This window comes from Doryrhamphus excisus, chromosome 9 (assembly GCF_030265055.1).
Source record: "Doryrhamphus excisus isolate RoL2022-K1 chromosome 9, RoL_Dexc_1.0, whole genome shotgun sequence".
In the NCBI taxonomy this organism is placed as follows: domain Eukaryota; kingdom Metazoa; phylum Chordata; class Actinopteri; order Syngnathiformes; family Syngnathidae; genus Doryrhamphus; species Doryrhamphus excisus.
In genome coordinates, this window is record NC_080474.1 from 381350 (window position 1) to 399082 (window position 17733).

The following is a 17733-nucleotide window of genomic DNA, read 5'->3' on the forward strand; positions in this document are numbered from 1 at the left end:
AAGTATCAGCATGTTGTTGATATCAGTCCATCATCAAGTATCAGCATGTTGTTGGTATCAGTCCATCATCAAGTATCAGCATGTTGTTGGTATCAGTCCATCATCAAGTATCAGCATGTTGTTGGTATCGATCTAATCCGTCTATCAAGTATCAGCATGTTGTTGGTATCAGTCCATCATCAAGTATCAGCATGTTGTTGGTATCAATCTAATCCGTCCATCATCAAGTATCAGCATGTTGTTGGTATCGATCTAATCAGTCTATCAAGTATCAGCATGTTGTTGGTATCAGTCCATCATCAAGTATCAGCATGTTGTAAAATCCCAACATCAAATGAAAGGACTTTCATGGGTGACTTTCATGGTGACCTTCACCGATGCACCCTGCCCCAATTATGGTGCGTTCAAGGACTGCCAGAAAAAAGTACAAAAAAAGCTCAATGCTTGAAAAATGTTTTATTTTTTTGTGTATTTGAATTGTTGTCAAACATTTTGGAAATGAAGTGATGAGAAAAACCAAGTCAGCACGATTCATGTTTCACTTTTTATATGTGGCAGCCACTATGGTGCGTTCAAGGACCACCAAATCTCAATGCTTACAAATTGCCTCCATTTTGTACTTTTTGGTTTTCATCCGACCTTTTGTAAGAAATAACAATAACAGAATAACACTTTAGCATCTCACAGCAACGATGGTGCGTTCAAGGACCGCCACAGAGGTAATATTATGAAAGTTAGTTGTTGAAGTATGTAGTGTATATTTCATTTTTCAGTATGTGGGAAAGGTTTGGACACCCCTGGTCCGGGGGTGCCAGTCCATGCCTCACAAAGCCCCCCGAGGTGGCGGGTCTACGGGGCAGGGTGAGGTTTGGAGGTCTTCCGAATCCCGCTTTGCCTCGGGGGCCCTAAGAGGGGCGTCCGGCCCCCGAGGACCAGCCTGTGGTGAATCAAGGATTGGAGGAAGCAAAGCGTTCAAACTCTCATCAGGACTTGCAAGCAGCTGGCCTACGGAGACTGTTTGTCTTAGACCAGGTGTTGGGATTACTGACTTGGTCTGACCAGCCAATCGGAGTCCAGCAGCGCCTGAACGTCGCTGTGTTGCGATTGAGACCTCAGCCTCGGCCGCCGCGTCCCCTAATCCGCTCCCACCCAAAGACCACAGCGTGGGCTTTGATGCCGTGCTGCGTGGGGGCGGCTTGGGGCGGCTTGGGGCGGCTCGGGGCGGCCGGGGGAGACGTGAGGCGTTGACAGAGCGCTTCCTACTTTGCTGCGGGAGACCAGGACGCGTTTGGCGGCTCAGAGCTAAGCGGACCAGATGCGCTAATTCACTTTGAAGCCATTAAGCAAAAGGAGGCGCTTTTGGGTTTTGGCGTGAGGATCCGGTGTCGCTAAAGCGGCCAATCCCGTCAGGACGTCCGTGTTTGGGCGGCTGCTTGGGTGACTTAAGTCTCTGGTTGACAAAATAAAAGCTCCCAGATAGCAAAATAAATGAACGTGGGACTGGTGGGAAGCAGGACCGTGCTAGAACAGGAGAAAACCGCTAAAGCGGGAAAGGACGTAGCAAAATAAAAGCACAGAAACGGAACAGAAAAGTCAGCTCCATGCGTTCGATTCGGCTTTCCTCTAAAATTTGAGCCCCAATGTTGCCCCGGGTTGGACCAGTATCACACGGATCAGACGGGTCTGTTTGCTCTGTGGTTTACGTCGACGCTAACTTCCCATCGGCGTTTATTTTATTGATAGCGATGGCTAAATAAGCCACGCCCCAACGTCTGGGTTTTTCTACCTTTGGGTTTTCCACTGTTCCACCGTACTGTAATACCCTGGAATCTAACCGGTGGAAGGACAAAGCAGTCGGTGTCGTCCGCTCACAGCTGGGGTGTAATGCCCAGCTTTTCAAAGTAAAAGCATGTATAATTTGCAGCGCAGGCAGGCGGCTTCGATGTCGTTACTCAGCCTGTGGTGTGTCTGAGCGTTGGTGGAGTGGAAAATGGCCTCCAAAGCTCCTCTACTCACCTTTCGCAGTGACAACATTTAGCACGATGTGATGACCCGCCATGGCCGCCCCCCGCCCCCCCCAGCCGCCATATTTCCATTTTTACATCTTCACAGCCTGCGTCTGCAAGCATGCGAGGATGAAACCATGGGGGGGAGGGGGGGGGATAAATGCCCTGTTAACAGGTGGTCACAGTGGACAGCGGGTGGTACTTTTTTATTTATTTATTTCTTTTTTACAACGTACCCCCCCCCCCTCCCCCCACCTCGGCGGTCCAATGTGACAAAATGCAAAGTGGAATTCGCCGGGCCCAGAATTGGCCCTGGGAAGAAGCATGTGAGAGGCGCGATGGCGGTCCGGGCGAGCTTGTGTGACAGCTGTGATGTTTATAGGCCGGCTTCGATGACAGTCCTGCTTGGAGGGGGCGGGCGGGGGCGGGGGGGTGGGCGGCAGCGGGGACAGGGTAGCGGGGCTCTGCTGTTTTCAGACAGGAATTTGGTTTGTCATCAGATTCTAAAATCCCTCTGATTTATGACGTTTCCACTGCTGTTTCAACCCCCCCCCCCCCCAACACCACCCCCCCACCCCGGTGGCCCTTTGACCCGCGGCAGCAAACGCTCAGCGGGGAAACGAAGACGTTTGGTGAAATTGTTTGTTTGTTTACTTCTTACTTTCACCGCCTGAGGATCCGTTTGCCGCCCTCGCCAGCTGGCACTTCCTGATGGTCAGCATGCCGGGTGCCCGCTTTTTAGGACTATTGGTTATCCATTGAGACATTATGGACTTCACTCAGGGCTATTGGTTATACATTGAGACATTATGGGCTTCATTCAGGACAATTTGTTATCCATTGAGACATTATGGGCTTCATTCAAAGCTATTTGTTATCCATTGAGACATTATGGACTTTTTTCCAGGGCTATTTGTTATCCATTGAGACATTATGGACTTCATTCAGGGCTACTGGTTATCCATTGAGACATTATGGACTTCATTCAGGGCTATTTGTTATCCATTGAGACATTATGGACTTCATTCAGGGCTACTGGTTATCCATTGAGACATTATGGACTTTTTCAGGGCTATCAGTTATCCATTGAGACATTATGGGCTTCATTCAAAGCTATTTGTTATCCATTGAGACATTATGGACTTCATTCAGGACTATTGGTTATCCACTGAGACATTATGGACTTTTTCAGGGCTATCAGTTATCCATTGAGACAATATGGGCTTCATTCAAAGCTATTTGTTATCCATTGAGACATTATGGACTTCATTCAGGACTATTGGTTATCCACTGAGACATTATGGACTTCTTCAGGGCTATTGGTTATCCACTGAGACATTATGGATTTCTTTAGGGCTATGGGTTATCCATTGAGACATTATGGACTTCATTCAGGGCTATTGGTTATCCACTGAGACATTATGGATTTCTTTAGGGCTATGGGTTATCCATTGAGACATTATAGACTTCATTCAGGCCTATTTATCCATTGAGACATTATGGACTTTATTAATAAACGGTATTATCCATTGAGACATTATGGACTTGTGCCCGCTTTCTCAGGTACTCCTGGCGTCCAAGTGGAGGGACGCCATGAGTCACGGAAGGCGACCTAAAAATAAAAGAATGAAATAAACACAAGTAGCTACCTGGAAAGTGGGACGAGAGTCGCGGTGTCGTCACCTTGCTTTAAAAAGTTCTTCTGCGAAAGGTGTCACCTCCACGCCGAGAACCCGACACGGCTCACCTCCGCGTGTTTACAAAATTAAAAAAAGAAGCAAAGCTAGCAGGCGGTAATGGCAGCCACATGGCAGCCAATCAAATGCAGACGTAGAAATAGTCCACATAGAGACGCCAGGCGATAGACGGTAGAAAATCAGAATAGGAAGGAAAACTGGACGTTCCGCTAAAAGTTCCACTTTCATCTTACAGCAACGACGCTGCGTTCAAGGACCTTTTATGAAGTGCGACATTGCAACGCTATAATTATTTTTGTATGCCAGGAATTAGTGAGTTTCACATTTCATATTAAACTACTCAAAGAAATATATATATATTTTAAATATTTGTATACTTATTTTTGTAATATAAAAGTGACGTTTTTTGTAGGAAATAAAAATAAGAAATGAATTATTAAGTGAATGTCTGGGAATGCACCCTTCCATTCTGACAGTTATTTCTATCAACTCGGTGGAGGTAACGAAGTCCAGCAGAAAGATTCATGTTGGGGTGCGTGCCCCCCCCCCCAACCCCCCCATGAGAGCCATCCATCATCACATGACAGCGCGTGTGTCTCTCGCCCAATTTGTCTTCTACAAATAACCGGATGAGCTCGGCCCTGTCACGTCTTTTCTACGCAGCGCTCTGAGAACACCACGGGCTTCGGGGCGGGGGGGGGGGCGCACCGTGCTATGACCCCTGATGACCCTCGTTGACCCAGCCCCCCCCCACCCCCCACACCACTGGGATATTTTAGTTCCTAGTCTGTCCTTGTCCACTTTGTGCATCTTTGAGTAAATCATTCCGCCGAGGCGACGCGTTCACGCGGTGGCAACAAGCGACTTTTCGAGGAAATAAAAAAAATCCTTCGGGTTGGGTTTCGGGTTGCGTGAATCTGCGGACCAACATTTAGCACTCAGTGGCGTCTGTCAGGGAGCACAGGGTCCGGTCCCCGCCGACTATTAGAACTTCATAAATCAGGTCCTGCTTTTGGCAGCTCGCTGTCGCGCGACGACATGGTGGATGTTCACGGTTCGCCAAGAAAGTGGGTCAAGGGCGGGCGGGATCTTTGCTGGAAAAGCTTTGCGACATCAGTATCTGCTCCAAGGGGGGGGGCAAAGGTTTTTGGACCCAGGGTTTTGTCAATGAATACGGTACTTCAATCAGATGAATTATTCATCTGAACCACATGTTTTGGACCATTCTATGCCTAGAACTTTGTGGGAACACTTTAGGGAAGACTTACTGTTCCCACTGCAGGCCTGCACGAGTTTGCCGTGTTTTCCTGTTTTATCTTACTGACTCAGGTAGTACAAATACACCTCTGACCAAAAGGGATTCCAACAGTCAAACATGGTGGTGGTAGTGTGATGGTCTGGGGCTGTTTTGCTGTGATACATGGAAGCATGAATTGTGCCATGAAGGAGAACGTCGGTGGACCTCAAGCTGAAAGCAACAATGATCCAAAAGACAGCAGCAAGTCCACCTAAGCACATGAAGACCTTGGAGCGGCCTAGTCCAAGTCCTGAGCTGAATCCTATTGAGATGCTGTGGCATGACCTTCATGCAGGCTTCATGCTGGAAAAGCCTCCAATGTGGCTGAATGACAACAATCCTGGAAGAGACTCATTGCAAGCTAGCACCAACGCTTGATTGCAGTTGTTGATGCTAAGGGGTCATTAGCGCTTATTAGCGCTTTGTGTTCAGTTGTGTAGTTTTATTTTTTATTCTATTTTATTTCTAGCACCAAAATACAGACATTATTATTATTATTATTATGTTATTATTTACATTATTATACATTATTATGTATTATTTTTTCATCTTTATGGAGTTGGAATATCGGATGTCCTAAGATGGTGGAGGTACCAAAGTATGAGGAGCGTATGGATGCATGTTTTCAACGTAATGAAATGATTGAGGTTGGATGCCGCTGATGCATACATGTGGATGAAAACAAACCTGGGGTTATTTGGTGTTTAGGGCAAATGAAATGTCAGCCATTTAGAGCTCGATGCGTGGATGTGGTCTTCCAGCAACACTTAACACATCCAGCGACTCTCCCGGTCAAAGTCATCTCCTCTTTTTATGAGCTCAGATGTTTGCTGGGCTGCTGCAACCCGAGAAGGTCTGCTGAAACGTAGTCCTCATCCTCGCTTTGCTGGCTGTGCTCTGGATAGGCAAGTGGAACATTCCACCAGAATGCATTTCACTCGCTTGGATCACATCTGCTTTCGTGGCTGAGCCGCGCGGATAACGTTTTACACACACACACACGCACATACACATGTACACACATATACACACACACACACACAATGACATTTCCATCATTGGGTCGGTGTGTTGTTGTTGTTGTTGTCTACACGTAACGCTACATTATGTAATAACTAGGGATGTCTGATAATTATCGGCACAATATCAGTCTAAAAATCAGTGGATATCGGTATCGGATTTTTTCCCGCTCATGAAAAGCGATATTAATTTTAAAACTACCGCGTACAACACATATGTGTTCATTCCACCACAGGAGATACATCATGATACACATTGGTATCGATATCAGTATCGCTATCAGAAATGGATAGTTGGACAATATCAATATCGGTTTTCTGCAAAACAGCTGATATCGGACATCTCTAACGGTACTAACGGTGCATTATGTAATAATGTCATACATTTTCACATCGTTATGTAATAACGCCGTAATTTCTAATTCCATTTTTTACGTCTTTACAAAATGCAGCAAAATGTTTTCATCACGTTCCGTGTTTTGCTTTTTAGTTGCGTTAGTAGTGACGATAGCCATAGAACAGGAAATGGAACTTTTCCAAAGCATTTCATAAATGTAAAGATAGATTCTGTAAATGTTGGCGTTTGTCTCAGGTGGGAGGGCGTGTCTCGTTACCTCTCATTTCTCTCAGGCCTCCACCATGGCGGCGGCGTTCAGCGGCGGCGTTCAGCGGCGGCGTTCAGCGGCGGCGTTCAGCGGCGGCGTTCAGCGGCGGCGTGCGCTGGCCAGCACGACCCGCCTGCTTTGCCACGCAGCTATTGAAGCTATTTCAACATCTCCGGCCGGAACATTGGCGCCGCACGTTTGGAATTCCACCGTCCTGAAGCGACAAACGGCTTTGTTGTCACGCTACATACGAGGGCCGGCGTGTGCGGAGCTAGCAACATACCGTACTGTGTGGCATACGTGTGCAAATGATACTGTCGCCGGGTGCTTATGGTCGCTAATTAGCTGGCGGCTAATGATCCCACGTGTCAGGACATCAACACACCTTCCCGAGTGTCAGCCAAAAGGTGCGTGATCGGTTTATTTGGGAGCGTGTGTGTTGATGGCTCCATCGGCAACGTGAGCGCGCTATGCTAATCGCCGCCGAGCTCCGAGCCCATGCTGACGGATGCGGACTGTAATGGTATCTAAAATGGTATCTAAAATGGTATCTAAATGGTATCTAAACTGGTATCTAAATGGATTTAGGAGAGTGTCCATGCTAAGGTTGCACCTGTCCTTGCAGAAATAGATGGAAGGTACGCGCAGGACATGCTTACGATGCTCGCCTTTGCACGCCGCGCATGCAAATAGCAGTACACACGCACACACATGCACACATGCACACATGCACACATGCACACATGCACACATGCACACGCACACGTTATGACAAGCTGAAAAATGGCAAGATTGTACATTTTCAAAGTAGACCTTCAAGATGCAGAAAGAAGCTTGAAGACGTCCTTTGTGGAGGGTGGGAACGGACCGTCGGTGCCACACGGACGAGGGCTGCCGATCGACGCCCCTGCACAACTCTCCTTGTCATGGCAGTAACGCCTTTCAATGTCCCATGTTTGGTGATTAGAGCCCTGCAGATGTGAAATAACACCCCTATAGTCACCTCTACACGTCTACTATTCATTGGTTACAACGCAGTACACAACTCTTGTGCTGCAGGTACTACAGACTGCTGCAATATTTACACTATATACTACATATGTTATAGTATCTTGTGTTTTGTCTTATATTTATGTTTTATGCTGTGCTATGCTAAGCTATGCTGTGCTATGCTATGCTATGCTATGCTATGCTGTGCTGTGCTGTGCTATGCTATACTATGCTGTGCTATGCTATGCTATGCTATGCTATGCTGTGCTACACTATGCTGCGTTGTGCTATGCTGTGCTATGCTATGCTATGCTGTGCTATGCTATGCTATGCTATGCTATGCTATACTATGCTGTGCTATGCTATGCTATGCTATGCTGTGCTACACTATGCTATGCTGTGCTATCCTGTGCTATGCTATGCTATCCTACATTATGTTATGACATGACTTGTTCCGTCTCTTGGCCACTATGCTATGCTATGCTATGCTATGCTATGCTATGCTATGCTATGCTATGCTATGCTATGCTATGCTGTGCTGTGCTGTGCTGTGCTGTGCTATGGTATGCTATGCTATGCTGTGCTACACTATGCTATGCTGTGCTATGCTGTGCTATGCTATGCTATGCTATGCTATACTATGCTGTGCTATGCTATGCTATGCTATGCTGTGCTACACTATGCTACGTTGTGCTATGCTGTGCTATGCTGTGCTATGCTATGCTATGCTATACTATGCTGTGCTATGCTATGCTATGCTATGCTATGCTATGCTATGCTATGCTATGCTATGCTATGCTATGCTATGCTATGCTATGCTATGCTGTGCTACACTATGCTATGCTGTGCTGTGCTATCCTGTGCTATGCTATGCTGTGCTACACTATGCTATGCTATGCTATCCTATGCTATGATATGCTATGTTGTGCTACACTATGCTATGCTGTGCTATCCTGTGCTATGCTATGCCATGCTATCCTACATTATGTTATGACATGACTTGTTCCGCCTCTTGTCCAAAGTCACCTGGGATAGACTCCAGCATACTATAAATGAGCTATTGCTCATCCATATGAATCATAGCGTTCCCAAAGCCCATCCATCAGGTAACAAGTTTCATCATCATCATCATGCTAACTGCTTGGAGGTGCTAAGAACGACAGGTCAGTAAAAGTATCATCCCGCCATTAAGCGACAGCTGCGAGGCCTTCCGTCCATTGTGTCGCCGCACACGCCACCGTTGTCGTAGCCGCGGCGCTAATGTGGCAGCACCGCGACGCTCAAAGCTTTTAGCGCCTGTTAGCGCCATCTACGTGAAGCCTCGCCGTTGTTTCACGGCTTTGAGCCGCAGCGAGTCCGTGTCCCGACAGACGGAACGTACCAAAGATGAGACCCTTGGCTCCCAAAAAACAGGACATGTCTGACAAAAGATGGGACGTCTCTCGTCCAAAAGAGGAGTCTTCTGAGGAGTCAGAATATGGGACATCTTCAAGTATTTAGGACACTGTTGGGTAATAGTCTTATATACAATCCATAATAATACTATGAAAATAGCAATACCAGGAAGTAACTGAGAGAAATGTAATAGTCAGCGTTGTCCCTCATTGCGTTCTGACAGGCTATTCAGGTTAAAGGTGTTTATCTGCTTCCATTAAAGCGTGACTGCGCTAAGAAACACAATGGACTTACCCCCCCCCCCCCCCACTCCACCCCCCCAAGCGTGATCAGGTGTACCGTACATGGCGAGCGCACACATGTTCCGTCACGCCGCGTTCAAGTCCCATCTGTTCACGCCAGCGTGTGATTTAGCCTCACGGCTTTAAGAGCAGAAAACTGGCTAAAGCATCCGAATCCGGCGAGGCGGCGGAGGCGGCGGCGGAGGCCCCGTCAACGAGCGCCCCGCCCAAATCAAGTGTGAGAAAAGGAGGACTTTGTAAGACCTCTAACGACACGCTTTACTCCGGGATGAGGCTCGTGTTTCCGCGGAAACGCCGCCGCGCTCGCCATGTGGGCCGGCATTTGTCTAATTTTTCATGCTGACTTAGGCGGCGCGATTACACTGGAAATAGTTATGCTTGGATTTCAGGCCACCGCGCCGACCTTCTTTGGCTTCCATGAAAAATACCCAATGCTGCCAGCACATGTGGTGCTTGGCCCCGGCTAGCATGCTAGCAAGCTTCTATTTTTATTTCACACTTTCACACACGTGGAACACTTGCTTCCTTGCTGGCCTGCTTGCTTCGTTATTACCCTTTACTGTCATCTACCGCCTACTACCTACCGTCTGCTACCTACTACCTACCATCTACTACTGTCATCTACCGCCTACTACCTACCATCTGCTACCTACTACCTACTACCTACTACCTACCATCTACTACTGTCATCTACCGCCTACTACCTACCATCTGCTACCTACTACCTACTACCTACTACCTACCATCTACTACTGTCATCTACCGCCTACTACCTACCGTCTGCTACCTACTACCTACCATCTGCTACCTACTACCTACTACCTACTACCTACTACCTACTACCTACTACCTACTACCTACTACCTACCATCTACTACTGTCATCTACCGCCTACTACCTACTACCTACTACCTACCATCTACTACCTACTACCTACTACCTACCATCTACTACCTACTACCTACTACCTACTACCTACAATCTACTACTGTCATCTTCTACCATTTACTGTCATCTACCGCCTACTACCTACTACCTACTACCTACCATCTACTACTGTCATCTACCACCTACTACCTACCATCTACTACTGTCATCTTCTACCATTTACTGTCATCTACTACCTACTACCTACCATCTACTACCTACTACCTACTACCTACCATCTACTACCTACCATCTACTACCTACTACCTACCATCTACTACTGTCATCTACTACCTACTACCTACTACCTACTACCTACGATCTACTACCTACTACCTACCATCTACCATCTACTACTGTCATCTACTACCTACTACCTACGATCTACTACCTACTACCTACTACCTACTACCTACCATCTACTACTGTCATCTACTACCTACTACCTACTACCTACTACCTACGATCTACTACCTACTACCTACCATCTACCATCTACTACTGTCATCTACTACCTACTACCTACGATCTACTACCTACTACCTACTACCTACTACCTACCATCTACTACTGTCATCTACTACCTACTACCTACCATCTACTACCTACTACCTACTACCTACTACCTACCATCTACTACTGTCATCTACTACCTACTACCTACTATCTACTACCTACCATCTACCATCTACTACTGTCATCTACTACCTACTACCTACGATCTACTACCTACGATCTACTACCTACTACCTACTACCTACTACCTACTACCTACCATCTACTACTGTCATCTACCACCTACTACCTACCATCTACTACTGTCATCTTCTACCATTTACTGTCATCTACTACCTACTACCTACCATCTACTACCTACTACCTACTACCTACCATCTACTACCTACCATCTACTACCTACTACCTACCATCTACTACTGTCATCTACTACCTACTACCTACTACCTACTACCTACGATCTACTACCTACTACCTACCATCTACCATCTACTACTGTCATCTACTACCTACTACCTACGATCTACTACCTACTACCTACTACCTACTACCTACCATCTACTACTGTCATCTACTACCTACTACCTACTACCTACTACCTACGATCTACTACCTACTACCTACCATCTACCATCTACTACTGTCATCTACTACCTACTACCTACGATCTACTACCTACTACCTACTACCTACTACCTACCATCTACTACTGTCATCTACTACCTACTACCTACTATCTACTACCTACCATCTACCATCTACTACTGTCATCTACTACCTACTACCTACGATCTACTACCTACGATCTACTACCTACTACCTACTACCTACTACCTACTACCTACCATCTACTACTGTCATCTACTACCTACTACCTACTACCTACCATCTACTACCATTTACTGTCATCTACTACCTACTACCTACTACCTACTAGCTACCATGTACTACTGTCATCTTCTACCATTGACTGTCATACAGCGCCATTACTCAAGTACGAGAGTCTTTACACACTTTGGCTAGCACCCGGGGGAGCTTAGCGGGGGCGGCTATCCCCCGCTAGCTATCAGAGACATGCTTTTCCACTTTTGTTGACAGTTTAGCCTGGTAGGTCTGGGTTCTAGTGCTGGCTAAAGAGACAGAGACATCTCGTATTCGCTAATGGCTAAATAATACACGGATGGGATGGGTTCTTGGCTTTGTTAGCATGCTAACATGCTAGGTGTGGCTGGGGACCACCTGGGCGGTCTTGGCAGGTGCTATTTTAACGGACATGGACTTGACGTGAAAAATTATTTGAATTGTCTTCCATCGCCAAGCGAAAGGGGACGCCATCTTGTCAGGTGGCTACACGGATGAGACACGTGTTCCAGCTTCTTGCTAACTTGTCGGGTTGCGTGTTTCCGTCGCCAAAGCGGCCCGATGTCGCGCTCGCTCAGAAAATAATTAGCGACTTGTAAAGCGGCTGACGAGCAGCTGACACGGACGCGGCGATGACTTGATGAGCGGCTTTGAGCTTCCCGGGTTTATTCCCGTCCTGTTCTCAGTCAGACCCGACCAGCCGGCACAGTAACAGGTGCTTTGGCGGGGGCTGACGTCGCTCGCGGCGTTCCGGGAAGGCCCAGGCCGCCTCCCACGGCGAGCAAACTGCTGACCGACGACACGACCTTGCTTGTCGTGCTTCGCTTTTGTAGCTTCACAGAACCTCAATCGCGCCCGTAAAAACCGGGGGCAGCAGGTGGGGGGCCCCGTGGCCGGCCTGGAATGCCAAGCGGAGCAAAGGACCCGAGGGCGGTGGGCGAGGGCGGCTCAAAGATGCCCCCCTGGCACTTGCTAAGAGGGGACCTCGGCCGGGCCGTCCTTCAAGGCTGCAGCGGGACGCCGGCGTCCATGTGAACCTGTCACTCTTACAATGCGGGGGCTTTCTGGGGGTGGGCGGGCTGGGTGGATTTAGGCCATTAGTTCTGGGCCGCATGTGTGCTCGGAGTCACCGAGGTCTTTCTGCTAATTATAGGCCCAAATCTGACAGAGAAAAATTAGAGGGAAACGGGACAGCTGCATGGCTCGGCGGACCACTGGGGGGGTGGGGGGCGGGGGGCGGGGGGCGCTTTCTGAGGATCCTCTTTGATTTGACGCCAAAACCTTCAACCCCGATGCAAAATTCCATCATCTCTGTGCCCTTCTAGCTGGCTCGGACCTCCATGCCCCCCACACCGGGGTCGTAGGTCAGTACCAGCTGGGACGGCCCACCTTTTCCCTGAACTAATGGGTGAGGGGGGGGGGACTCCGAGACCTTCATGGTGTGGATGTGTTCACATTGTCAGCCCCCTCCCGACCCCCGCCACCCATGTCACACACACAATGGCCGCCATGATATTTTTGGCACGCGTTCATTGGTTGGTTCTGCTTGTTGTCTACTTCTCTGGCAGGAAGTGAACCAGCAACCCCCTTCCCTCCCACGTTTGCCCGTGTGCACCTGTCCTACGTGGGAACCAGGCTAGCATAACGCAGCCATTGACGATCTTTCCTCGGCTTAATTGGCTCCAATTAGGCTGGCAGGTCAGATCTGATTGGTGGCTGATTGGCGGACAAAGCATAGCGATGCGTTTTAGGACGCCAGGTAATTGCAATCATGGTTTGGCACGGGGGGAGTGGGGGGGGGGCCTCGTTAGCCACATGAACGACTTTTGGCTGATGGTGCATCACATGGTTTGATCAGGAGGAAGCGGCCCATCTCAGCGTGGGACGTCACGTCTCCACTGGACCATCACGCACGCTTCATGGTGGGAGGACGCCTTCGCCGCCCAAGCCACAGGGGGCGCTGTCATCGCTAACGGGAAGGCGCTTTTAGCCAATCAGGAAGCTGAAGAAAGGCATTTCTGGAATATTTAAATTGATCTGATTTCTTGGACATAAAATACATTTTAATGAATTTCATAACATCAAATTACATTCAGTGTCTTTCATTTTATTGAAGAGGGTGTTCATTTAACATTTAATTTAACATACAAATTTAATTTAAAAAATTAAAATTTTAAAATCAATTAAATGAATTTAATGTAATTTTATTGAATGAACAATGATCAATTAATGAATTTATTGAATTTAAATTAAAAAAATTAAGCCAAAATCATTCATTATCTCACCCGTCTAAATACAAAAGTCTAACATTTGTGTATATTATATATATATATATATATATATATATAATTTTATCATTTATAATATTATTACATGAAAAACTACCCAAATGAGTGCTAATGAAAAAAGGTTTCTACAAAGTTTTGTTTTTGTTTTGCAAGCGATATTTGCTCTTAAAGTTGGTGCCTGTATGATCTAGAATAAATTAAATTAAATTAAATTAAATTAAATTAAATTAAATTAAATTAAATTAAATTAAATTAAATTAAATTAAATTAAAAATAAAATAAAATAAAATAAAATAAAATAAAATAAAATAAAATAAAATAAAATAAAATAAAATAAAATAAAATAAATAAACAATAGCTGGTCAATGTTGCGTAACGATGTGTTGCCTTGGTTTGGGTGTCTTGGTTAAAGGACGAGTATGACAGGCAGTGATACATTGCAAGTACAGTAGTACTAGTGTAGTAGTATGTTGAAAGAGCAACACCAGAAGTACATTGGCCATGGGAGCTCATAGATGGATCACATGACCCCCCCCCCCCCCAGCCAGCCCAGCAAAGCCGCACATAAAACATAAAACCCTAACATAACATAAAACTAAAAGTTGAATTTTGACTTTCATTTCATTGCAGGTGGGGGTCGGGGTCGCTGGTGGGGGGGGGGCATCACGTCCAACTGGTCTGTGCTGCGTGTGCGTAACATTGTAAGATTCTTATCTTATTTCCGTGAGAATGTCACAAGTCCTCCTCGGGCCGGGCTTAGCCGTCTTACAGCTGTGGGCCCCCGGTAGCCAAGTCCGGATCCTTTCCCTCCCAGGGCCTGATTGACAGGTGTCTGCCGATCCCCCTGGCTTTGCGCCGGAGATCCTAAGACCCCCGGTGGGGTCCGGGCTCACCCTGCTGCGCTCATCAATAGCATTCATTACTCCCAGGCTGAGGACGACAGGTGCTAAGGCCAGAACCTCCGTCTGCCCCCCCTCCCTGGACCTAAATCCTACCCGCTGTTATTGGGCCTTCCTCCTTGCCCCCCCCCTTCCGCTCGGAACAAGTTGCGCTTAATTAGCTGAGCTTGCAACTAGCTACCCCAGCCTAGACCGGGACCCCCACACTGGAAGTTCAGGCTCACTCTTTTGGAAGGGGGGCTCACTGCTCCCCCCTGGTGGCTGCTCTTGTACTTGCACCCTGCACCAGATTACACACTTGGACTTGGAATTGGACTTGGACTGAAATGTTGCTTAACGCTTAATTTCATGTAATTATTAATTGAATGTAATTATTAATTGAATGTAATTATTAATTGAATGTAATTATTAATTGAATGTAATTATTCTAACAATAAGTGAACAATATGAAAAGTACAAATCTGCAAATATTCAATGTATTTATTCAATTAACTTCAACAAAATATATGTAAATATTAAAAATATAGAAATAAAATTATTAAAAATAATAATGCTAATTAATAAAAATGTATTGCATAAAACCTAACAAATAAAATAAATAAATTAATTAATGAAATGTTGCATTGAATTGAATTAAAATAGCATAGAATGGAACAGTATAAAATAAAAAATATTTTTAATTATTTTAAATTTTATTTTAAATTAAAAAAAGGTTTAGATTAAAAAAGCTGCAAAATGAAATCAAACATTTTCTCTTAGGTTTTGTGTGATCTACAAGTGTAAAAAATAAAGTTAAGTGAAATATTGAATTGAACTCAATGAAAAGGAGTAGAAAAGGAGTAGTAAAATAAGGAAATGAAATGAAGTGAAACTTGATTGAATGTAAACAAAAATACCTGAAAGAAGTCATTCTGACCACTTGGGGAGCTAACGAGCCGAGGAAAGCCACCTACCTAAGTCTAAGTCTAAGTCTAAGTCTAAGTCTAAGGACGGGCATCAAAGTGATGCTGGCTGTCATTTGGTCCCGGCTGCTGCGGGTAGAACACGATGAGAGGAGCACCTGTGATGATATATTTCATGTTGTCGGGCCCCCGTGTGAAGTCGCTCTGCTTTGTTTGGGCTTTCTGACATTCCCGGCGCCTCCCTCTGGTCCTGACGGGTTGTTAACACCGTTATTCCTACGGCATGGCCGCCTGTCACGTGACCCCGGACGCCCTCCAAGTCCCCGCAGGTCACGTGACCTTGTGTGCAGAGTCCCCCAAAAGCCAACATGAGGAGGAAATGAAACATGTTGGGATCGGTGCCGTTTGGGGGGCTAGGCTTGGGCGGCCCCTTTGGCCTTGTTAGGGCTCTCGCTAGTTGGCTTTTACGTTCCTGCCCAGTTGGTCTACGGTCTACGGTCTACGTCTTCCCTGCCCATTGAGCCCACCTGTTTCTGGAGTTCTTGGCTGCCCGTCTAGTGCTGTCCAGGTTCTTGCGTAGCGGTTTAGGGTTCCTGTCGTCCCGGTCTGCCCCTTTGGCGGGGTTCTTTCACAATTGGTCTAGTTTAGGGGTGTCCAAAGTGCGGCCCATGTGACTATTGCAATCCACCGCTGATTTTTTTATTGGCCTGTGGCACATTCTAAAAATACCAATTCAGGAGAAAAAAACAGCAAAAATGGTGATTAAAAATATCATATAATATACAATAATTAATATAAAAAAACACAATCATCACAAGTATTTTCTTAATAAAGTCCTACAATAGAAAATTGACAAAGGAAAGTCAGAAAAAAGAAAACAGATATGATGTTATGGGAATTTAGCCAGAATATTAGGAGGAATAATCATAATTTTACAACAATAAAATCATAATATTTTAGTGACAAATAGTTCATATTAAAAATCAAAGTAAAAAAATGTCAATCAAATAAATCAGCAGTGGTTTTACAAGAATGAAGTCCAAATACGAATATTAAAGTACTAAAATACTAAATAAGTATAAGATATTGTATGAGAATAACATCATATTTTGAGCACAAATGCCACTTGTCTTCATAATGTATTACATATTATATCATATTATAATATTAGGACAAGGAAATAAGAAAATGTACAAAAGAAAGTTGGAATAGTCCTAAAAACAACAACAGAATATTTTTAAGAAAGAGATGAAATCCTAATATTAGGAGGAAAAGTAGAGTTGGAATATTCCAGAAAAAGACGTGAGGCTTCGTGATTGGTCGTGTTGTTGTTGCTCCCGCCTCCTCCCATCCGCATCCATTGTTGGCGTCCATTGTTGGCATCCATTGTTGGCGTCCATTGTTGGCATCCATTGTTGGCGTCCATTGTTGGCATCCATTGTTGGCGTCCATTGTTGGCATCCATTGTTGTGGTCTTCTCCTGGTCGCCTGTGGTGTACTTGGTCCTTCTTTGCTCCTGCCTGTGGGCTTTTCCTTCTGGGAAGAGACATTATTTATCCTACCTCTTCCCACATGTTGCCTCCCGACGTAATAAAATTATTTCTAACCAAATTAACACTCGACCTCTGCCGGGTCACCTGAGGTCAGCCTCCAAGGGCTGCAAACACCTCCAGGTGGCCTCATGGAGGTTCTCCTCCCAGCGGGGCTCGGGGGTGGGTGCTACTCGGAGCTCTGTGGAGATTAGATTAGGTGATTGGATTAGACACGGCTATACGGAACGTCTCCGAAAGGAACCATGGAATCTGCGGACGCCTCCGGCATGTTGGCGCCCCGACTGCGGGGAACGTGAAACCTCACAGAGCTTTGTGGAAATAGGAAGAAGAGCACAGGTTGGAGTGATTTCAGATACGTGTTGTCCATCAATTAGACGCCACCTTAGATGTGATGTTGCACATGTGTGGGGGGGGGGCATGCAGGCGGGCGGGGCGGGCCCCGGGGGGCACATGACGGTCAGAGGGGATCTGAGAAG